At 46.2% G+C, this 25,136-nt stretch overlaps 1 long non-coding RNA gene across 1 annotated transcript in view; it reads right to left on the bottom strand.

Moving 5' to 3' along the window:
* The window catches only part of LOC140483962 (uncharacterized), a 77,388-nt gene that overhangs the window by 10,900 nt on the left and 41,352 nt on the right, over positions 1–25,136 (bottom strand). The window contains exons 4-5 of the long non-coding RNA XR_011962101.1: positions 12,296–12,415; positions 6,251–6,874 (exon numbers count right to left, since the gene is read on the bottom strand). This is a non-coding gene — a long non-coding RNA (uncharacterized lncRNA). The remainder of the gene's footprint in view (positions 1–6,250; positions 6,875–12,295; positions 12,416–25,136) is intronic.

Raw genomic sequence — 25,136 nt, 5'->3', positions numbered from 1 at the left:
TCTAGTATGGACTTACTAGCAACAAGCAACGCAGTTGCGTGGGGAGGGTCATGTCTCACAAACTTAATTGAATGTTTTGAGGAAGTGACAAAATTGATTTATGAGGGCATGGGGCTGAATGTTGGTCAATTAGACCTTAGCAAGTCCTTTGATATGTTTCCTTATGGCAGGTTCATGCAGAAGATGAAGTGAAATGGGATCAGCGGTCAGTTAGTAAGATGGATAGAGAACTGCTTGGTCATAGAAGACAGAGTAGTGGTGGAACAGTGTTTTTGTGACTGGAGATCTGTAAATAGATTGGCGGAGTTGCAGATTGTGTGGATGATTGCCAGATAATACAGCAGGATATAGGTCAGCTGCAGACTTGGACAGAGAAAACACTGATGTAACTTTATCTGGACAGTTGCGACGTGATACATTTTAGAAGGTCGAATGCAGGAGAGAAGTATAAAGTGGATGGAAAAACTACTGATTGCATCAATATCGAAAGGATCTTGGTGTACAGCTCCACAGTTCCCTGAAAGTGGTAACACGGGTGGAGAGGGTGATCAAGAAGACTGATGGCAAACTTGCAGACAGGCATCGGAGCATGCAGTATGAAAATTAGCAGGTCATACTGCAGCTGTAGAGAAACTTAGTTCGAGTTACATTTAGAATTATGTGCTCAGTACTAGTTGCCACACGATGCTGAAGTGTTGGTGAGGGTATGGAAAAGTTTTACCAGCATATTGTCTGGTTTGGAGGGTATTACCCAGAAGGAGAAATTGAACACACATGGTTTATTTGCACCTGGGCATCATTGGCTATGGGGCTCCCTGATAGATATTTACAAAATTATCAGAGGCATAGATAGAAGGACAGGTAGAGGCTTCCCTCCACCACCACCCAACACCCCCCCCCCCCCAACACACCCCCCACCCAGAGTACAAATATCAATTACCGTAGGTTTTAGGTAAAAGGGAGAAAGTTCAGGCGATATGATAGGTAAGGTTTTTTTTTGCTGTTCCTGACAGAATGTGAAAGTGCCTGGAATGCACTGATAGAGGAGAAGAAGCCAATATAGCAAGGTTTAAGAGGGATCTTGGCACAAATATGGGTAAAAAGGGAATAGAATGACATAGAAGGTATTGGAGCAAAACCTTTTGTTTTAACTTTAGAAGGTCATCCTGTGTCAATGCGGGCTTGCTGGGCTGAAGGGCCTGTTCCTGTGCTGGACTGTTCTTTAAGACAAGATTTGAGCACGGGAGTAGCGAAATGCTCATTGAATGATTACTGATTATCAACAGCCACATTATTGTGGATCCCTCCCCTCATCATCTTGCAGCTTCAGATCGTTTCCCAATGTGGGGAAATTGAATATTGAGAATTTGACATGAATGTCAGAGCTGGTACCTGGTTTTTTTTTAGATTAGATTAGTTACAGTGTGGAAACAGGCCCTTCAGGCCAACAAGTCCGCACCGCCCCGCCGAAGCGTAACCCACCCATACCCCTACATCTACATCTACCCCTTACCTAACACTATGGACAATTTTAGCATAGCCAATTCACCTAACCTGCACATTTTTGGACTGTGGGAGGAAACCGGAGCACCCGGAGGAAACCCACGCAGACACAGGGAGAACGTGCAAACTCCACACAGTCAGTCGCCTGAGGCGGGAATTGAACCCGGGTCGCTGGCACTATGAGGCAGCAGTGCCACCGTGCTGCCCACAAAGCCACCTTGACCCTCGCTCCTGCAGACTTCTGTCTTGGACACCAACGTCTCCGGGGACACTGCACTGACAGAAGCTGCATGTCCTCCACACCCACCAATGCTATCATCTGACACATGCCAACTTCACCATGCCATGCCAGCACATCTCCAACCCACTGACAGTACACTTCTGTACTTCAATGCTGCAGCTCAGGCTGCACTGACAACTCTCATTGCAATGCTGCTACAAGGGCACTGTGCTCAGAGACACACACCCAGCTCATGGGCTGTCCCTTTGGGCTGCTCACTCCGTGTTTGTACGCACGCAATCCTGCTGCAAGGACACTGTGCTCAGGGACACCCACTCCGCTCATGGGCTGCCCAATCCATGTTTGTACACATTCACTTTGAACTGACGTGAATGCTCACCGAATTATTGCCTTGCCATACACTGCCTTTAGCAGCCTTTCTCCTCAGCTACATCTACCAGGCTCACCCATCTGCTGTGTTGTCTTGATGTGTAGCAGAGACACAAACCCAGGAAGCTTGATATCATTGTCCACAGTAAGTCATGGTGCCCAGCAAAGTGAGTCAGGGGGAGTCTCAGATCTCAGATTCCAGTCTGGGAGCTTGGACGTGGTCAGTCACGGTGCCCAGCACAGTGGGTCAGGAGGAGTCTCAGATCTCAGATCCCAGTGCAGGAGCTTGGACGTGGTCAGTCACGGTGCCCAGCACAGTGAGTCAGGGGGAGTCTCAGATCCCAGTGCAGGAGCTTGGACACGGTCAGTCACGGCGCCCAGCACAGTGAGTCAGGGGGAGTCTCAGATCCCAGTCCGGGAGCTTGGACACGGTCAGTCACGGTGCCCAGCACAGTGAGTCAGGGGGAGTCTCAGATCCCAGTGCAGGAGCTTGGACACGGTCAGTCACGGTGCCCAGGACAGTGAGTCAGGGGGAGTCTCAGATCCCAGTGCACGATCTTGGACAAGGTCAGTCAGCCTCTCGTGGTTGTTAGGGTCAGGATCCTTCCCCTATGAGGGGGTGAGGAGATGAATGTTAGGCTGCCCCATATCCCTCATCGCTCTTTGTGCCCTAGTGTGGGATGGTTCCTTCTGGAATGTAAGAATTACCAAGTAGGATTAGGGAAATGTAAGTGGTTGGTACAGCTGTTAGTGCTGGCACAGCTGGGGGGAAGGTTTCGAGGTGTGCTGTCGAGTGGGCAGCACAGACACCAGGCAGAGTTGGGCAGAGGGGCAGAGAAGAGATTACAGAGAGACTGAGAGAAGGTGCTGCATTCACTGACGGTGGAAGAAAATGAGCCTTGGTGGGAGGTGGGTGCAGTAACAGAGAGAGAGTGAGGGTGAGGTCACAAATTTCAGATGGTGGCACTTATCCTGGTGGAGTGGAGAAGGTCACTGACCTCCTTCCTATACTGCTAGGTATTCACCCAGAAGTCTGGTACCTCACTGACGTAAGGGTCAGCCTCGGACAAAGCTGGAAGGGTCTGGTGTCATAGCTTCCCCTGCCAGCCCTTTAGGAAGATAATGTCCCTCTCCAGTACCATGCCATTCACCAGAAACTCAGGGGCTTGGCCACAAAGTCGGGCCCCAGTTTTACCCCTTTGCCATGTCCAGGACAGTTTCAGATTCACAATCCAAGAGTAAAATGACTTTTTAAAGATGGCTCTGGGAAACAGGGAGGCCGGTGCATTCTGGGATATCCAGGCAGAGGGCAGTTGTTGTGACAAAGGGTAAAAATCATCGCGTTAGTGTCAGATGAGAGGAAGACCACGCGAGCAGGGAGAGTCATTAATGAGGCAGATTGGGGCTGGTATGATGAGAAAATGCAATTCATCTTGCGGAGAGAAACCCTCCATAAAACCTGATTAAAATGAGACTTGACCAAATCATAAGATGGGTTGGGCCTTTGACTGTCTGGATCAAAACAGGGATGAAATATTGGGAGCAACAAACTTGGAGCGGACAAATATACAGGAGACTCAAATCCTTAGAAAGAGGCAACACAATGTTCCAGACTGTTAAAAGGAGCCGGGGAAAATCCCCAGCCTTATAGTTACCTACATTATCCAATCCTCACTGGATGCAGGGATGGTGCCGGAGGCTTGGAGAATGGCTAACACGGCAGCTTTGTTTAATGTAGAGCAAGGGACTGACTGAATAGGTCGCGGCTGGAATTCTGAGACAGTGGATAAACGATCACTGAGGAAGTCCCAGGGACTCCAGGACAGTCGGTCTGGATTTGTTCAAGGAATATCATGTGTAATTAATCTGACTGTGTCGGTTTGAGGCACTAACCCAAAACTGCATGTGACTTCCTTGGATTTGACGAGAGATCCCATGGCAGACTGTTTAAAAACAGAAACTACAGGATCCAGGGGAATGGAGCAAATAACCCAGAGAAGTGCAAGGCAAGGCATTTGGGGACATCAACAAGAGAGAGGAATACACAATAAATGAGAGTATGGTCAGTGTGAGCAGGTAAATGAAGTAGGCTGGACACATCAATAATCTCATTAATGGAGCAAATGGCATCATTTCCTCTGTCAGCCAAAGGGCAGAATTTCAGAGCAGGAAGCTTATGCAGGAATTGTATAAATAATGAGTCACAGCTTGGGAAATGTGTGCATTTCTGGTCACCCCATCACATGGGAGGATGGAATTGTACTGGAAAGGGAATAGAGGAGATCCGTTACCCTGTGACAGTGGAAGTGCAGTTATGGGGAAAGATTGGAATGGAGGATCCTGAGAGGAGATTTGATTGGGGTGCACATAATGTCAGGAGTCTGGATAGAAAGGGAGAGAATACCTTGTTCCTGTTGGAGAGCTCAGTTACCTGTGGCGAATAATTAATGTATGTGGTTGAAATAGTAGAGACGTGATGAGGAAAGTTGTGATTTCACCCAGAGTATGGTCGGGATCTGGGAGTCACACATGGAAGCGGAGTAAAGGCAGAAACTCTCAAACCATTTTAAAAAAGGTGTTGGGATCTGCACCTGAAGTCCTACACTGTCTGGGGAGACAGAACTTGGGCTTTAAAAAATAACGTTACATCTTGTCCAACGCAGACAGTGGACAGAGGTATTTCCTCTATACTGTGCTATTTTCTGAAGTTTGCAAAGGTGACCAATATCTGATAGGATTAATACGCAGGGATGAGGGGTTAGGGCAGAGAGAAGCAGTGTGTAAATTGATGAGCATCACAATAATACTGATCCCATCCTTTATACACATTGCTACTTCACTGTGTTGGCCTGTTTATCCTTCCTGTAGAAATGGGGAAAAGATTTGATTATCCAGGTCTGTCGTGGTCACACTACAGCCCCATCTCCATCTGACCTGGTTCACACTATTTAAAGCTACCATTTCACTGGCCTTGTTGAAAAGTTCCCAGCTTCATTCTTGCCCCGTTGAAGACTGCTGTCAGTCAACTAATGTTTCTCACTCTCAATTATTGCATTTCATTCGCTACCAATATCCTGAACTTTACAATAAAATGATTGCTGCGCCCCAAAACCATCCCCTACTGACACTGGATCCACTTGCCCCACCTCTTTCCCAAGGACCAGATCCAATAGTACATGCTCCCTTGGGTTGGATACATACTCCTGCAGTGAGCTCTCCTCCATGTAATCCAGGAACACTTGACCCCCGTGACCCTTCACCACCAGTATCCCTGTCTGTATCTGGAAACATTAATTTTCTCAGTATAACTAATCTGTAGTATTGTCATCGCTCTCAAATGACCCTGTGTATTTATTGTCTCCATCATTTCTTTGGTCCTGGCAGACAGACTGTACCTCACAGTTTAATTGCATACTTTTTGTTCTGTAGCTCCAGCCAAATTCTGTCCTTGGACGGATGCTCTTTCTCTTGGACGCCTTAACTAATGCTAATCTAAACCAATACTTCTACCTTCGTTCTTTCACTTCCCTTCAATCATTTTGGAATACTTTATATTCAGCAATATTTAACACACAGTCCTGCCATTCCTTGAGCCAGCTCTCGGTGATCAGTACATCAGATTTCCACACACTAATCTACATCTGGAACTCCCTACATTCCGAATATTCATGTCCATGCAGAGTACCTCAGATTAAGGCTTCCTTTCTTACTCCATCTTCCACTGATAAACTTGTTGTTGTAAATTAGTACCAACTGAGGCTCCCATTATTTTGAGAATCCTGGTAGTCTCCTCTACTATTCCCTTTTAGATCCTAAGCACACATCAAGTTATTTTCAATCCCTCCCACACAGACCACAATGAATTCAGTCCCAGCTCTGTCACGTTAGCCCATCCAGCTTGTCCAGTTGCTGCCTTCCACAGAACCAGTCCCAATGTCCCAGGAAGCTGAAGCCCTTCCTGCTGCACCATCGTTCCAGTCACACTCTCATCTACCTAAACCAGAAACACAACAACGAGCACCCGAGCTACAAATCTTCTCCCTAACTTTGAATTTATTATTGGCTCACAATTTCACTTCTCCTTCTTATTTCTGTGCTCAACCCTTATTTCAGAAGTTTAAAAAAATGCTAACTTACAGCAATTAACTGACAGTTGCTAATACCGGTGTATTTATCAGCCAATGAACTTGCAGATTTTTCTGTGATGGCTCTTGCACTTCTTTCAAACTCATTGCAGGCAGGTCCCAGCAGCAGAAAGTTATCTCTGTGACTCCCAGGTATGTGTAATCCTCCAGCTCCCACTCCACCCTGCTCCCTCACAGGGTCACCATCTCTGTGACTCCCAGGTATGTGTAATCTTCCATCTCCCACTCCACTCTTCTCCCTCACAGGGTCAGCGTCTCTGTGACTCCCAGGCACGATTAGGCCTTGATCCTCAGTGTTGATTTATATCCTCCCACTTTGCTGCCTCTCTAACTCCCAGGTGTGAGTTAGCCTCATGCTCCTGCTCCAAGTTGTTCTATCACATGGTCACTCCCTCTGTGATTCGGTGCTGATTTCGAGGCTCCTGCTCTGCTGTTTCTCCAACTCCAAGTCCCAGTTGGCCTCGATCCTCATTGCGGATGTATATTCTCCCGGTTTGAGCTGCTCTCTCTCACGTTCCATCCATTTGTGACTCCCAGGTAATGGTAGGCCTCAAGCCTCAGCTGAGGTTTATAACACCCCATTCCGAACTGCTCTCTTATAGGATTGCTGTTGTGCCTGGAAGACAGTGGAAAAGAGGAGGATTAGACAGAGCAGAGGGTGTTACAGTACTGAGCGAGCTGTATGGGATGGAACATGTTATCTGGGGAGCTAGGCAGACCTGTAGCAACTAAAGAAGTTTGCTGAAAGATACAGTGAGAGTTTCAGACATTGAAGAAGGCAAAGGAAATAGAGAGATGGTGGCTTGTTCATGACGGTGCTTTGTAGAGCCGAAAAGGCTTTTTTTGAGCTGCTGACAGAAATGTGTAGACTTCAACAAATGCAAAATGACAGCCAGCAAGTGGTGTAAGGTACTGGAGACTGTTGAATGTTACAGAGTTAGAAGACTTGCAGCAACTGGGCGGAATATAATCTTTTGGAGCAATTGTGATGTTCAAGGACCCTCAGGACGGTGGCACGGTGGCACAATGGTTAGCACTGCTGCCTCACAGCGCCAAAGACCCGGGTTCAATTTCCACCTCCAGTGACTGACTGTGTGGAGTTTGCACATTCTCCCCGTCTCTGCGTGGGGTTCCTCCGGGTGCTCCGGTTTCCTCCCACAGTCCAAAGATGTGCAGGTCAGGTGAATTGGCTGTGCTAAATTGCCCGTAGTGTTAGGTAAGGGGTAAATGTAGGGATATGGTGTGGGTTGCGCTTCGGTGGCGCGGTGTGGACTTGTTGGGCCTAAAGGCCTGTTTCCACACTGTAAGTAATCTAAAAAGGACATGAGGAGGTGCAGAGAATGGGAGCATTCCAAATATGGGATTATAGGAGCTGGAAGTTCTTAGATGGATAAGGAGGATGAAAAGTGCCAATTTAGCACACACAACCATTGTAATTATAGAGATTTAGGAAGGGAACCTGTGCTGTCATTGAATACAGTTATGTGGAGAGTTACAGAAGCTTAAGGGTTTACAAATTTAAAAGGGGATAGAGTTGAGGTGATCAGAAGTTTAAACAAGAATAAAGAAATTTTAGAGATGTCAGGCACAGATGGGAATGGATGAGGTGAGATATTGTGAGGAACTACAAGAGTTATAAGTCGGGATGGATGTCAGATATAAAAGGGAGAGCTGCATTGTCTGTGTGCAGTTACAGACATGAGGAGTGTTGTAGCGCCTGCTGGAGGGGACACAGATAATAACAGTTCCAACTGCTGATGCAGTGACTCAGGAAGGCAGCTCCCCACCACCTTCTCAGGGACAACTCCAAATCAACAACAAATGCTGGCTCAGCCAACAAAGCTCATCTTCATGAATGAATGAATAAAATATCTACAAGTAGCACTGAGATCCATCAGGAAGTATCTTTCAACAGCACTTCACAAACCTGGAACCACTATTCCCTGGAAGGAGAGGAGCTCCGGGTGCACGGGAACACCAACATTTCCAAGGTGCCCTCCAGGCCATGCTCCATCCTCCCAGCACTGTGTCTGTCCCTACACCCAAAGGACTGCAGTGGGTCAGGAAGGCAGCTCCCCACCACCTTCTCCAGGGAATTACAGATGGGAAGGTAATGGGGAAACCCTGCTGTTTACACCCAGACAGAAAATTAAATCCAGCAGTGGGTGTGAAATGACATTTCCGTTTCAGAACAACATGCAGAACATGGATAGAGGATTTGTCTGATTGGCACAAGGCAGAGAGTGTGAATAAAGGGGTCTTTTTCACGATGGGAACTGGTGATGGGGGAGCTCCACGGGGTCAGTGTTGGGACTACATTCAACACGTTATTCATTAAGAGTCTGAACAAAGGATGTGAAGGGGTACGAGAAATGGGTATCCAAGAAAGATCTCAGGGATGAAATTTGTGTCATATGAGGAGCAGGTGAAGTCTCTGGGTCTGCACTTGATGAAGTTTCAGAGGCGACGGCAGAATCTCATTCAAACTTACAGAATATTGAGGGGCCTGGATGGAGTGGACGTGGGCAAGATGTTTCCACGAGCAGGAGAGACCAGAGGCCAAGGACACAGCTTCAGAGTGAAGGGACCACCCTTTAGAACAGAGATGTGGAGGAATTTATTCAGCCAGAGGGTGATTGATCTGTGGAACTCACTGCCTCATGGGGCTGTGGATGCTAAGTGATTCAGTGTATCTTACTCAGAGATAAGCAGGTTCTGGATGAATAAAGAGATCAAGGGTTACAGGGAGTGAGAGAATAGGGTTGAGAAACAATTCATACACAATCGAATAGTGGAATAGACCTGATGGATTGAATGGTCTAATTCTACCCCTATACATGATGGTCTTATGGATTGCGCTTATTACATAGGTTTCTAAGTGTGCAGTTAGTATTTCTGGCATATCGTTTAACATACATCCCAGCACTTTCGTGATTATTACTGTCAGCTCTTGGTTTCAGATCAACTGCAGAAAGGTTCACCAGGCTGGTCTTCAAAATGGAGGGATATTGATGAGAAGAGGTGGAGAAGGTTGAACTTGCAGTCGTTAAAATTTAGAAGAATGACGCAAATTTATTGATACACCAAAGATTCTTGTGTTCTTACAGATTCGATACTGAGACATTGTTTCACTGTGCAAGGGTCTGTAACCGGAGATGAAGGGGAATACAGTTACCAGACAAGCTAAGAGAGAAAAGCTGGGCTGTAGAGACTGGAGGATGTTACGGAGTTCAGTGGTTTGAGATCACTGTTGGTGGTTAGAGATCAGGTGGTTGTCGGGCTGAACGATGTCAAGTGGAGTTACAGGATTATCAGTTCTGAAGGATTTACAGAGATCGGGAGGAATATAGGGACTAGAGATTACACAGTAGTAGTTGGAGCTACAAAAAAGTTTTAGAGAAAGGGAGGGTTATAGGCACTGGAGAATAGACAGATGGGGTGGTATTTGGAGCTACAGGAGTTTATAGAGAAAAGGAAGGACTGGAGGGACTGGAGATTACACGGATTGGGGTGGTAGTTGGAGCTGCAGGAGTTTATAGAGACTGGGAGGATTGTTGGTGCTGGGAATTACACTGACATGGACAAGAGTGGAGGGGAGGGTTGAAGGGGCTGGATCAGTTCAAACAGCCAGGGAGAAGTGTAGGGATTGGAGGAGCCAGAGATACTGAGGGTTGTAGAACTGCAGGAGTTCAGACAGTTACTGAGGACTGTGAAAGCAGGTCTGCAGCATTCCCATCAGTTACACAGAGATGTGGAATGCTGTTCTGGAGGGGGTTACAAAAATCGAGAGGGTTGCAGATACTGGAAGATATTACAAAGAGAGTGAGCTGTAGTATTTGAGGAGGTTACAGCGACAGGGTGCATTGAGGAGTTGATGGCTGCTACAGGTGTTAAACATGCTGCAAGGGATCAATAACCTTACATTGATCAGGGGGATTGGAAACTCTGGAGATAAAGAATGAGAATTACAGTAACTGAAGAATATCACAGAGATGGGGAGTAACATATGAGTTAGCGGAGTTATAACATGAGATGGGCTGTATTCAATGGAGTCAGGGAAGATACAGGGAGATCTGAAGGGACTTGAGGTGATCAAAAGGACAGTGAGGCTTCTCACTGTCGGATTGGGTCAGTTTACGCAGGCATGGGGTATTTTATGGAATTGTGCTACTTACAGAGATTAAAAGAGTTGTATAGGATTGAGGAAAGAACAGAGATATGGAAGGCTGCAGTTAATGAAGACTTTTGTTGATGTCAGATGCTGAAGTTCTGGAAAGTATACGGACTGGTAAGCTGTACAATCTGTCAGAGTTTACAGAGACAGGAACAGCAATAGATCCTGGAGACACAAACACAGATAGGGAGTATTGCAGACACTGGAGGAGCTTTCTGCTTTAGGGATGGTTGTAGGGGAGTGTAACGTTTACACAGATAAGGGTGTAAGAGCTGGAGAAGGTTATGGAGATGATTAGATTGATGGGGAGACCGGAGGAGCTTACATTGACAGGGCGGGTGATAGTGATGGGAGGATATTACATAGATAGTAAGTCTTGTAGAAACTGATCGGGAGAGTCACAAGCATTGGAGCTGGTTCCACAGATCGGGGGTTTTACAGTGTCCTGGGAGGATTACGCAGATAGGGAGGTTTGTAGGATGTTCACATTTTCAGAGTGTTTCAGGAATAGAAAAGGTTGCACAGTAAAGGAGGGATGTTGGAGTGTGGGAGTTCACAGAGACCCGGAGGTTTGAAGGGGTTAGGGCTGATTATGGATAGATGGATACATTTAGGGACAGTAATATGGAATGCAGAGGGAGAGTTTGGATTAGATTCCCTGCAGCATGAGAACAGGTACTTCGGCCCAACAAGTCCACACCAACTCTCCAAAGAGTAATCCACCCAGACCCACTTCTCTCCGACAATGCACCTAACACTATGAACAATTTAGCATGGCCAATTCACCTGACCTGCACATCTTTGGACTGTGGGAGGAAACTGGAACATCTGGAGGAAACCCACGCAGACACAGGGAAAAGGTGCAAACTCCACACAGACAGACAGTCACCTAACGCTGGAATCAAACCTGGGTCCCTGGCAGTGTGAGGCACCATCGCTCACCACTGAGCCACCATGCTGCCCAAATTGCAGAATTACACAAAGAGAGAGTGTTTGAGGTGCTGGGAGGACTGTAGAGAGTGGACGAGCAAACAGAGATGTGGAGTGCTGCTGTGGCTTGAACAGGGTCTGGAGGTGTTCATATCGGTAAGGAGGTCGGTAGGGTTGGGAGAAGGTTACTGTGGTCGTGTGGTACTATAGGCCAGGAGGCAGGAGTGTGATCGGACCTGCAGAAGGTTACAGTGATATCATGTTTTCTTGGCGCTTGAGGAAAGTACACAGATGGGTATTTTGCTCCAGGCTGGAGGATTTTACAGAGACGGCGTTACTGTAAGTATTGTGCAAAACTACAGAAATGGGAATTATTGTACTGAGTGCAGGATGAGATCATTGAGATTGGGCATGTTATTGACATTGGAGCAATTTACATACAGGGAGAGTCGTCAGCATTGGAGGAGGTTTCAAATATACAGCGGGAATTTGGGAGGGGTGGAGGTGACAGAAATAGGAAAATTTCTGGGAATTACAAGCATTACAATTACATTGGCACAAACAAGTTAGACCGAAAGGCATGTTTCCTTGCTGTATGACTCTATCACATGACAAGAGAGAGTATGAGAGGGAGAATATAGTACAGAAAGATCCCAGGTTTCAATACCATCTCCTTGAGGGAGGCCTGCTTTCCCCTCTGTTGTACTGATCCTCACTAAGACAGCACAGGCCTGAATTGATAACTGTCAACTTACTGTATTGACATAGGAAGGCTCAGTACAGCAGAGATGTAAATTAACAAGACGGTGGGGTTTGAGCCTGAGACCATAATGCTCTGTGTTTACCCTTCAACACTGTATCTGTGTCATGTCTTCTGGACTAAAGTTCAATCCCTTAAATACACTCTGCTCTGTTCACTGTGAGTGATCTTACCTCACTGAAGGATTTACTGAAGGCTCACTCTCCATCTCTCGGGCTGACCAACTGTCTTCAGTGTGGTGATGGACGAGACAGGAATTGGGAATTCTGTTGAGTCAAGAGCATCCTGAGTATCTACAGGAGATAGAGAAACAGACAGAATGGGAAATTAGACTGATGCTGTGAGGGTTACACATGGAGAATGGCACCACGTCCCACAGAGATCTGGAAAATCCCAGTCTCCAACCCTGGTCTGAGATGCCTCATCTCCCTGGAGTGGAGAATTCTGTTGGCTTAGGATCTGGAGTAGCTGCAAAAGGTGTAGTCACCGGCATCAATTAAACCCTCACAGTGACAGATACCACATGGAGAGAGACTGTGTGATATCACCAGAGAGCAGGGGGGTATCAGGATCAAACCATGGTCAGGAAGAAGGTGCACTGGGATCAGTACTCAGGGATAAGGGAGCTATCAGTTGACCAGGCAATGACCTCGTGTTACTCTCACTAGACAGTTCATCCAGAATTTAATGCCAGAGTCAGGGATACACATCTAACCGCTTAATAATACCCTTTCAGTAAGCAATTCTGTTTTCGGCTGCCAGTCTGGCCTACACATGAATCCAGACCCAGGGCAATGGGACTGACATTCAAATGCCCACTGTCATAATCTGGCAAGTCACTCAGCTCTCAGGCTGCTCAGGGTGGGCATGCGATGTTGGCCAGCCAGAGACAGCAATATCCCATGAGTGATTTAAAATCAACACTGCTGGGAGCAGTTTCCTGGCCAATCATTTCGGTGAGTTTATGGACAGGGCTTTAAACTGACAGAGAGGATACAGGGAAAGGGTTCAGGTGAAAGGAGCTTTCCAAATACAAAAAGAAAATGTGAAGCCTCAGAACAGCATGGGAATGTGGCTGAAGACAAGCAGAAAGGAACAGGAAGGGGCAGAGTTTAACTAAAACTGTACATCAATGAAGTGGTTTGTGACAGGACATCGTGGGGAAGAGGTAATTATAATGTTGTTTTGATTTGGAATGGACAAAGTATCTACAATAACGTAATAGCCTTGTGACACAGAGATAAATGAGACTTAGTCACCAGACAGACGTGATTACAGGGTGAACAAAAGGTAGAACATAAGTATTCAACAGTAAACAACCTTACAGGATCTCAGGCAGAATGCAAAAGCAAGATAGGAATCCTGACACTAATGGATAACAAAGGCATTACAGAGAAAGCATTTGGCCTCAGATTATGCAGCTGAATCAGCCTGAATACACATTCTGGGTGCTATGTGTCAAAAACACAAGCAGGAGAACAGTTTTTATGCTGGTAAAAACAGTGACTGCAGATGCTGGAAACCAAATTCTGGATTAGTGGTGCTGGAAGAGCACAGCAATTCAGGCAGCATCCAACGAGCAGAGAAATCGACGTTTCGGGCAAAAGCCCTTCATCAGGAATAAAGGCAGTGAGCCTGACGCGTGGAGAGAAAAGCTAGAGGAGGGTGGGGGTGGGGAGAGAGTAGCATAGAGCACAATGGGGAGTTGGGGAGGAGATGAAGGTGATAGGTCAGGGAGGAGAGGGTGGAGTGGATAGGTGGAAAAGGAGCTAGGCAGGACGGACAAGTCCGGACAAGTCAAGGGGACAGTGCTGAGCTAGAAGTTTGAAACTAGGATGAGGTGGGGGAACGGAAAATGAGGAAGCTGTTGAAGTCCACATTGATGCCCTGGGGTTGAAGTGTTCTGAGGTGGAAGATGAGGCGTTTTACCTCCAGGCGTCTGGTGGTGAGGGAGCGGCGGCGAAGGAGGCCCAGGATCTCCATGTCCTCGGCAGAGTGGGAGGGGGAGTTGAAATGTTGGGCCACGGGGTCGTTTGGTTGATTGATGCTGCCTCGGAGTCTCAGAGGGACCTAAGGGGCAACCTTTTCACGCAGAGTGTGGTGTCTCGGAGATGCTGCCTTGCAGTATTTCATTGCTCATCCCTGCATTAAACAGGAATTCATTAGAAATTGTATCAAAGGAGGTGTGATAATTTTTGAAGACTTAAGTCTTTGTATAATCAGGGACAGACACATTGGCAAGACTGATATTATCCGAAATCCTCCTTGAATGTTTTTGTCAGTGTTTCTTTGAATAACACATTGTGCAAATAGCTAGGGATGTAACTATCTCAGATCGACCATTGGGTGATGAAGCTGAGTGAGTGAGTAATATCACACCGAGATCCTCCAAGAAATTATACCGGAATTCAAAGAGATTATGACATTTTAAAGTGACCATAAATCACACCCGAGCATCAGTAACAAAGTCCATTATATGATATTGAGAGAGAACTGACCAAGGTAAACAGGGGAAACAGACTGAAATGTCAGGCTGTAAATGAACAGTGGAAAACATTTAGAGCCAGACAGACCGAGAGACGTACAGCACATAAACGGACACTTCGGTCCAACTCGTCCACGCCGACCAGATATCCTTTCCTAATCTCGTCCCATCTGCCAGCACTTGGCCCATATCCCAATAAACCCTTTTTATTCATATACCAATCCAGATGCTTTTTGAATGCTGCAATTGTACCAGACTCCACCACTTCCTCTGGCAGTACATTCCCTACAAAACCACACTCTGCGTGAAAAGGTTGCCCCTTAGGTCCCTTTTAAATCTTTCATCTCTCACCTTAAACCTACGCCCTCCATTTCTGGTCTCCACTACCCCAGGGAAAAGACCTTGTCTGTTTGTCCTATCCATGCCCCTCATGATTTTATAAACCTCAGGAATGTGACCCCTTAGCCTCTGACGCTCCAGAGAAAACAGTCTCAGTCGTTTCTGCCTCTCCCGATATCTCAAATCCTCCAACCCTGACAACATCCTTGTAAAACTTTTCTAAACACTTTCAAGTTTCACAACATCCTTCTAATAAGAAAAAGACCAGAACTGCATGCAATATCCCAAAAGTGCCCTAAACAGTGAGCTGCACAGCTGCAACATGACCTCCAAACTCCTATAATCAATGCTCTAACCAATAAAGGAAAGCATACCAAACACCTTCTTCACTATCCACTTACCGAGGTAACAATTACGGGGGCATGGGCGTGGACATGGATTGGACGATGGATGTGGTGGGCGGGGGGGGCGGTGTTGAACGGATTTGGGGATGGACTGAGGGTGATGTAGGATGTGTCTGGCAGGTGGGAGCAGGTGGCTGGTGGAGGGTGGGATCAGATGGTTTTGGGGGCAGGATTTGCTGTTGGGTTGGTGACGTTGAGAGTCGGGTGGGGGCGGTGTTGGATGGGTTTGGAGGTGAGCGGGGTGTGTTTTTGGGGTCTGACAGGGTGTGGGGGCTCACTCATGGCTTGCTGCTGCCTCGTCACCTGAACAGGGAGCAGACTGAACTGAAAACACCGAGCCCCAGAGGAAAGGTATTGAATCGATTAACCGAATAATCAATTAACCAAACGAAATAGTGCCCGCCCATCTCGTTCAGATAATTGAGGTTCCTCTGTAAACCATCTAGACTATACCCTAGTGTCGTGTGAGTTTTACCTTCCACCCAATCAACCCCTGCTCGATCCTGCTGAATGGCCCCAATATTGGCCCAGTTCCAGTTTAAGACCTAAATCTGTCAACCTGCCTGATCTTTTTCCACAACTATGTTAAAACAAAGACAGTTGTGGTGACTGGACGCAATGTGCTCTCCGACAGATACTTCAGTCACTTGCCTGGTTTTCTGAGGAGTTGTCCAGTGTTGCACCCGCCTGAGTAGCATAGAGCCCTCTACGTCTTGATTGAGGAAACCTTCTTGGACACATTTTACAAATTCCACCCAGTACGGGCCTTTTACACTCTGGGTGACCCAGTCAATCCAGGGGAAGTTAAAATCTCCATCCAATACTACTCTATTATTTTTATAGGTACCTGCAAACTCACTACACATTTGCTCCTCTCGTACCTGCTGGTTATTTGAGGGTCGAGAACATGATCCCAGCAGACTGACCATCCCTTCTTTGTTTCTAACTTTTAAATTTATGGCCTCATTTGATGACTGCTTATCAGAATTGTCTTGATGAACAGTTGTTATGTCCTTCCGAATCAAAAGGACAACTCCCCTCCTCACTTACTTGTCCTCCTGTCACACCTGTAGTTTCTTTATCCTGGAACACTGAGCTGCCAGTCCTGCCCTTCTCTCAGCCATGTTTCTATTATGGCTATAATATCCCAGTCCCCAGAGCTAATCCATGCTCTGAGCCCATCTGCCTTACCAGTCAGGCCTCGTGTGTTGAAATAAATGCCCTTTAAACTAGATATCTTTCTCCTCCCTCAACTGTACCCCTGGATATCCTGAATAGGTAACTTGCTCTTGATGGCTGATGTATTTCCCCTGACTTTTCGATGGTCCCTCTCTCACTCAGAGTCTCAACTCCCTGCCAAACTAGTTTAAATCCTCCTGGGTAACACTAGCAAATCTCCTCCCTGGGATACTTGTGCCCCTTTGCTTCAAGTGCAAACCATCCCCTTTGTACAGGGCCCCTCTACCCCTGAAGAGATCTCAATGACCCAAGAACTGAAAACCCTGCCCATTATACCAGCTCCTCAGCCACACATCCATCCGGCCTACCTTTCTATTTCTATCCTCACTGGCACTTGGCACTGGGAGTAATCTGAAGATCATTAAGGTCAATATCCTGCTTTTTAAACTTCTCATCTGACTCCCTGTACTCATTTCACAGGGCCCCAACCATTTGACTACCTCTGTGATGTGGACCAATGTGCACAATGACCTCTGGATGTTCACTCTCCCCCTTCATAATGTTCAATAACGACTCAGAGACATCCTTGACCCTGGTACCTGGGAGGCAGCACACCATCCTGAGCTCTCCTCTGGAGGCACACAGTCTCCTGTCTGTCCCCCTCACAACTGTGCCTCCTATCAGTATCACGATCATTACAGAGGATCTGGCAAACATAGACTGGGAGGAACTCCCTGCAGTTGGGTCCATGTTAGAAAAGTGGAGTATTTTAAAGTGATGCAGTGAGAAAGCTGGGGTAGTGTGCTCCTTGAAGAGTGAATATTAAAGGCAGCAAGTCCAGGGAATACTGATCAAGTGATATCGTGAGTTTGATAAAGAAAATACAGTGCAATAAAATCAGGTGAAGCCCTTCACAAGTATAGAGAGTGCAAGGGGATTGTGGAAAATGAGGGACAAACAATGGTGATGAAATATATTTGGCAGATACGATTGCGGAAAAGCCACAGACATTTTATCAGCATCGTGAGAGTAAGAGGATTCCCAGTGAAAGAGGAAGGCCTGTGAGAATCCAAAGGGACAATCTGTGCATGGAGCCAGAGAAAGCAGGTGAGGTCTTCAATGAATACTTCCCATCTGTATTCACACAGGAGAAAGGCATTGTAGCTGGGGATTTCAGTTGGGATGCTGAGGTTCCTGAACATGTTAAGATCAATAAGGAGGAGGTATTAAATGTTTTCACAGGCAGAAAGGTGGAGAAATCTCCAGTTCCCAATGAAATGTATAGAACATAGATAGAACATAGATCAATACAACACAGAACAGGCCCTTCGGCCCACAATGTTGTGCCAAACATTTTTCCTAGCTTAAGCACCCATCCATGTACCTATCCAAATGCCACTTAAAAGTCACCAATGATTCTGACTCTGCCACTCCCACAGGCAGCGCATTCCATGCCCCCACCATTCTCTGTGTAAAGAACCGACCCCGGACATCCCCACTGTACCTCCCACACTTCATCTTAAATTTATGTCCCCTTATAACACTTTGTTGTACCCGGGGAAAAAGTTTCTGACTCTATCTATTCTTCTAACCATCTTATAAACCTCTATCAAGTCACCCCTCATCCTTCACTGTTCCAGTGAGAAAAGGCCTAGCACTCTCAACCTATCCTCGTACGACCTATTCTCCATTCCAGGCAACATCCTGGTAAATCTTCTCTGCACCGTCTCCAAGGGTTCCACATCTTTCCTAAAGTGAGGCGACCAGAACTGCACACAGTACTCCAAATGTGGGCTAAGCAAGGTCCTGTACAGCTGCAACATCACTTCACGACTCTTGAATTCAATCCCTCTGCTCATGAACACTCATACACTATAGGCCTTCTTATAAGGTCTATCCACCTGAGTTGCAACTTTCAAAGATCGATGAACATAGACCCCAAGATCCCTCTGCTCCTCCACCTAACTAAGAACCATACCGTTAACCCTGTAATCCGCATTCTTATTTGTCCTTCCAAAATGGACCACCTCACACTTGACAGGGTTGAACTCCATCTGCCACGCCTCAGCCCAGCTCTGCATCATATCTAAGTCCCTTTGCAGCCGACAACAGCCCTCCTCACTATCCACAACTCCACCAATCTTCGTATCATCTGCAAATTTACTGACCCACCCTTCGACACCCTCTTCCAAGTCATTAATAAAAATTACAAACAACAGAGGACCCAGAACTGATCCCTGCGGAACTCTACGTGTAACTGGGCTCCAAGCTGAATATTTACCATCTACCACCACTCTCTGACTTCGACCGGTTAGCCATTTATCTACGCAACTGGCCAAATTTCCCTCTATCTCATGTCTCCTGACTTTCCACATGAGCCTACCATTATCAAATCCATGTACACCACATCCACTGCTCTACCCTCATCCACATGCTTGGTTACCTCCTCAAAGAATTTAATAAGACTTGCAAGGCAAGACCTACCCCTCACAAATCCGTGCTGCCTCACCCTAATCAAGAAGTGCATTTCCAGATACTCATAAATCCTATCCCTCAGTACCCTTTCCATTACTTTGCCGACCACTGAAGTAAGACTAACTGGCCTGTAATTCCCGGGGTTATCCCCATACCCTTTTTTGAACAGGTGCACAACATTCGCCACTCTCCAGTCCTCTGGTACCACCCCTGTTGACAGTGAAGATGAAAGGTTCATTGCCAACGGTGCTGCAATTTCCTCTCTTGCTTCCCACATAATCCTAGGATACATCCCGTCAGGCCCGGGGGACTTGTCTATCCTCAAGTTTTTCAAAATGCCCAACACATCTGCCTTCCTAACAAGTATCTCTTCTAGCTTACCAGTCCGTTTCACACTCTCCTCTTTAACAATATGATCCCTCTCGTTTGTAAATACTGAAGAAAAGTACTCATTCAAGACCACTCCTTTCTCTTCCGACTCAATACACCGTGTCCCACTACTGTCCTTGATCGGACCTACCCTCGTTCTCGTCATTCTCATCTTTCTCACATACGCATAAAATGCCTTGGGGTTATCCTTGATCCTACCCGCCAAAGATTTTTCATGCCCTCTCTTAGCTCTCCTAATCCTTTTCTTCAGCTCCCTTCTGGCTATCCTGTATCCCTCCAACGCTCTGTCTGAACCTAGTTTCCTCAACCTTATGTAAGCCTCCTTCTTCCTCTTTACAAGACATTCAACCTCCCTCGTCAACCAAGGTTCCCTCACACTACCTTCTCTTCACTGCCAGACAGGTGCATACACGTCATATCCGTTCCTTGAAAAAGTTCCACATTTCCACGACATCCTTCACTGACAGCTTATGTTCACATCTTATGCTCCTCAGATCCTGTCTTACAGCATCGTATTTACCCTTCCCCCAATTGTAAAACCTACCCTGTTGCACACACCTATCTCTCTCCATAACCAAGGTGAAAGTCACAGAATTGTGGTCACCATCACCAAAATGTTCACACACTAACAAGCCCATTACTTGTCTCGGTTCGTTACCAAGTGCCAAATCCAATATGGCCTCCCCTCTGGTCGGACAATCTACATACTGAGTTGGAAAAGCTTCCTGGACACACTGCACAAACACCGCTGCTGGTATCCCAGGCTGCTATGTCATTCAGAGAAGGACATCTGCCCATCATCACGTGGTCTGCACGACATAGCCACAGCAAAGTATTTGCCTCCCAATTACCCTCTTCAAAAACCAAGCAAGTTACTCAGTTCAAGGGCAGCTAGGATTGGGCAAGAAAGGCTGGTCAGCCAGAGACACCCACATCCCATACCTGATTTAATAAATAATCCATTCGGATGGTCCCACTGGAACTGTGCTGGGACCAGGGTCCTGGCTGATCATGTCGGTAGGTTTATGGACAGGGCTTTAAACTGACAGAGAGGATGCAGGGACAGGGTTCCGGTGAAAGGAGCTTTCCAAATCCAAAGAGAAAAGGCGAAGCAATGGAACAGTATGGGAATGTGGCTGAAGACAAGCAGAAAGGAACAGGAAGGGGCAGAGTTTAACTAAAAATGTATATCAGCGAAAAGAGTTGTGACAGAAGATTGTGGGAAAGAGTAAGTTATGTTTTTTTAATGGGCAACGTCACTGTAATAACGTAGATGGATTTGTGACACGGAGAAAAAAGAGATTTAGACATCAGGGAAACATGGATACAGGGTGAACAAAAATATTCAATGGTTCACAATCTTGCGGAAACTCAGGAAAAATGATTAACACTAAAAATAATGGATACCAAAGACATTACAGAGAAAGCATTTGGCTGCAGATCATGAAGTAGTGTCAGTCTGAATGTAAATTACTACTTGCCAAGGACACAAGCAGCAGAACAGTTTTAGCCACTGAACAGTATTCCATTGCTCATCATTGCATTACCAAGGGACTCATTGGAATTTTTTAACAAAGATATTGTGATAATTTTGGAAAACTTCAATATTTCTATAATCTGGGACAATCACACGGTCAAAATTGATATTGGAATAGGACTTCGGTTCATTTTTTTTCAGTGTTTCTTTGAAAAACACATTGTGCAACTGTTAAGGGACATAACTATCGCAGAGCGACCGTGTAATGAAACTTAGTGAATGAGTAATGTCACCTGCAGAGATCCTTCGGGAAATTGTGATAAAGTGCATTTTAAAGAAATATAAAGTTTTAGAGTGACTCACAGAAAGGACAAGCTACAACTAGAAACAAAAATAGCCAATGACATGAGTTTGAGAGGATAACTGACCAAGGTAAACAGGCTAAACAGACTGAAATATGTGCTTGTAAATGAACAGTGGAAAACATTTGAAGGGACAATGCAAAATACTCAACAAAAGAACATTCCATTGAAACAGTAAAAACCTCAGCACGAAATTCCCACTGATCCCTCACTCAGATCAAAAGGAATCATACTAGATTATGAGGCTGAGAAGATCACCAAAAAGTACTTAAAATCCTGAAGTCAGAGTGTGTTTTAGGAGTAAATGTTAATGGATTACAATGGGTCTGCTCGCAGGAGGAGGGCTGTGGGAAGGGGAACCACGGTCAGGGTTTATTGACACAACAGGAACAGGGAGAGGTGAAGGTGCTGGAGGTGGTGAGAGTGTTACAGGGAGTGGTCAGCGTCTGAACCGTGTTACAAAGCCAGGACGGATTGCTGCAGCTGGAGGGGTTTGCAGAGGTAGGGAGGGACATATGGATTTTTATTTATTCATTCCTGGGATGTGGGTGTCACTGCCTGGACTAACATTCTTTGACCCAACTGCTAATTACCCAGAGGGTAGCTCAGAGTCAGCCATATTGCTGTGGGTCGGGAGTCAAATGTTGGCCAGACCAGGTTAGAATATTTAATGCCCTTCCTTAAAGCAAGTAAGTGACGAGAGGAGTTCTTCCTCCTGATCAACAATATTTTTATGGTGGCCCCACAAATATCTCGTATAGATACAACATGACATCCCAACTCCTACTCTTAATGCTCTCCCCAATGAAGGTAACCATCCCAAACGCCTGCTTCACCAGCCTGTCTACCTGGGACACCACATTCAAAGAACTGTGTACCTGCATCCCTGGGTCTCTGACTGATAACACTACCCAGGGCCCGAACATTAACTGTACAAGTCCCACCCTGGTTTGTTTCACCAAAATGGAACACCTCACCTTTATCTAATTAAACTCCATCTGCTATTCTTCAGCCCACTATCCCAGCAGTACTGTCCATCCTGTTGTATCATAGATAACCTTCTTCACTGTCCACTTTACCACCAATTTCAGTGACACCCAAAACAATTACGGACCAGGAAACCAATATTCCCATCCAAACCATTTATCCAAATCACAAACAACAGTGGACCCACTCCACCGCTGGTCACATGCCTGCAGTCAGAAAAACATGTCTCCCACCACCCTATGTCTCCTCCCATCAAGTAATTTTTGTATCCAGTTCATTAGCTCCTCCTGAATGCCATATCCTTTTTACACTGATCTGAGCTTATTACCCAGTTTACGCGACAGAACACAGAACACACAACAGTTCAGCCCAAGACCCTTTGGCCATGAGGCTATGCCAACCTTTTATCCAACTGTAAGATCAAACTAATCTACATACCTTCATTTTACTACTATCCATGTGTGTGTCAAAGAGTCTATTAGATGTCCCGAATGTGTCTAATTTTACTACCACCATTGGCAGTCCATCCAACCACCTAATATTCTCTATCCTCTTATCCATCTTCCAATCTCCTTAAAATTATGCCGCCTTGTAATAGCCATTTATGCCATAGGAGAACAAGTCTCTGATTATACACTCTCTCTGTGCCTCTCATCACCTTGTTCACCTCTACCAAGTCACCCCACCCCCTTCTTCACTCCAATGAGAAAAACCTTAGCTCCCTCACACTTTCTCCATAAGAAATGCCCTCCATTCCAGGCAGCATCCTGGTAAATCTCCTGTGTACGCTCTCTAAAACTTGCACATCCTTCATGTAAAGATGGGACGAGAACTGAACACAATATTCCAAGTGTGGTCTCACCAGGTCGCTATAAAGATGCAGTAAAACTCAACGGCTCTTGAAATCAATCCCCTTGCCAAGGAAAGCCAACACAACATATGCCTTTTTAACAACCCTATCAACGTGCGTGGCAGCTTTGAGGGATCTATGAACATGGACCCCATGATCTCTCTGTTCCTCCATAATGCCAAGTATTTCGCTGGATTCTATATTCAGAATTGACCTTCCAGAATGAATCACTTCACACTTTTCCAGATTGAACTCCATCTGCCACTTTCAGCCCAGCTCTGCGTCCTGCCAATGTCCCATTGCAGCCTACAACAGCCCTCCACATTCCCCACGACGCACCAACCTTCGTGTTATTGGCAAACGTACTAACCCCCTCTCCAAGATCCACATCCAAGTCATTTACAAAAATCACAGAGAGCAGAGTCCCAGAGCTGATTGTTCCAGAACACCACTGGTCACTGAGCTCCAGGCTCAATACTGCCAATCTGCTGCCACACTCTGTCTTCTCTGAGCCATCCAATCCTGTATCCAGACAGACAGATTTTCCTGCATCCCAATCATCCCTCTTTTCTGAATGAGCCATCAACGTATTCTGTCATATCCTCAAAGAATTCAATAAGGTTTGTGAGGCATGACCTGCCCCTCACAAACCCATGCTGTCTCTAATTTAACTATGTCTTTCCAAGTTGTCAAAAATCCTTTCTTTAGAGTCCTCACCAATAATCTGCACACCACAAACATTAGACTAAATCTGTAATTCCCAGAATTCCACCTCTGTAATATGGTCCAGACGCTACAAATCTTCTCTCCTCTGCCATGTTCCCCAGAAGGGCACTGGAGGGTGGTGGGGATTACAGAGTCAGGGAGGGATATCAGGACAGGAGGATTTTGCAGACATTAGGAGGGTTGCAATGCCAAAAGGAGGCTTCAGTAATTGTGAGTTTTCGTGGTGATGAAGGCATTTCAGGAGGGAGGGAGGATTGTAGGGAAATGAGAGGTTTCACAGTTTATGTGTTTCCTTAAGACTTCAAGAGGTTACTGAGTCGGGGAGGTTTAAGCACTGGAGGTTGTTACATAAACATGTGGTTTTGGTTGCAATGGCAGGAAGAGAATTCAGGAAGCTGGAGAGTATGTGGTCTGAACGAAGTTACACAAATGGGAAGAGTTGTCAGGAGTGGAGGTGTTTACAGAGACAGCAATGGTCTGATCTGGAGCAGAGGACCCAGACTGGGAGGGACGTGGGGACTGGAGGTGGTTTAACAGGGAAGGAGGACCATAGAGCCATAGGAGGCTAAAGGAATATGCAGCGCTGTAGGGCTGACGGGTTCATGGAGTTGGGAATGTTGGGAGGGATAGAGAAGTTTACAGGGATAATGATGTTTGTAGGCCAGGGCTGTATTACACAGGCAGGGACTGTTTTAGGGAGCTGAGCAGATTACAGAGATAAAAAGATGTGTATCATCTGGCAGATCAAAAAGAGATATGGAGGGTCATCGTGACTGAACATGTTTATAGATATAGGAATGCATGGGTTCTGGGGGTTATTTAGACATGGAGGCTGTGGAATCTGGATTCTTTTTTTGAGATTGAGTAGCACGTTTGGTTGGAGACAGTTTCACAGATAAGGGAGCATAGCACAAACAGAAGGAAGTTCCTGCGGTAGGGAGGGTTCGAGTGGAGAGTGATGTTTACACAGATGGGGTTAAGAGCTGGAGAAGATTATGGGGATGAGTAAACGTTTGGAGATACAGGAGGAGCTAACATTGACAGGGTGGGTGATAGTGACGGGAGGATGTTACATTGTTAATGAGTCTTGCAGGAACAGGACTGGGAGGAGCACAGGCATTGGAGTGGGATCTACAGATCGGGAGTGTTGCAGAGACCTGAGAGGATAACACAGATAGGGATGGTGGTAGGGTCTCCACAGACTGATGGCGTTTTAGGGACTGGAAGAGGTTTGGTCGATAGGGAGGGCTGGAAGAGCTGCAGGAGCTTATGGAGAGTTGAAGAGTTGGAGCAGTTCACAGAGGGAGGGTTCTCCAACAGGAGTAGGTCACAGATAGTGA

Source organism: Chiloscyllium punctatum, chromosome 12, assembly GCF_047496795.1.
Source record: "Chiloscyllium punctatum isolate Juve2018m chromosome 12, sChiPun1.3, whole genome shotgun sequence".
Classification (NCBI taxonomy): domain Eukaryota; kingdom Metazoa; phylum Chordata; class Chondrichthyes; order Orectolobiformes; family Hemiscylliidae; genus Chiloscyllium; species Chiloscyllium punctatum.
This window is presented reverse-complemented; position numbering and strand designations above follow the sequence as displayed.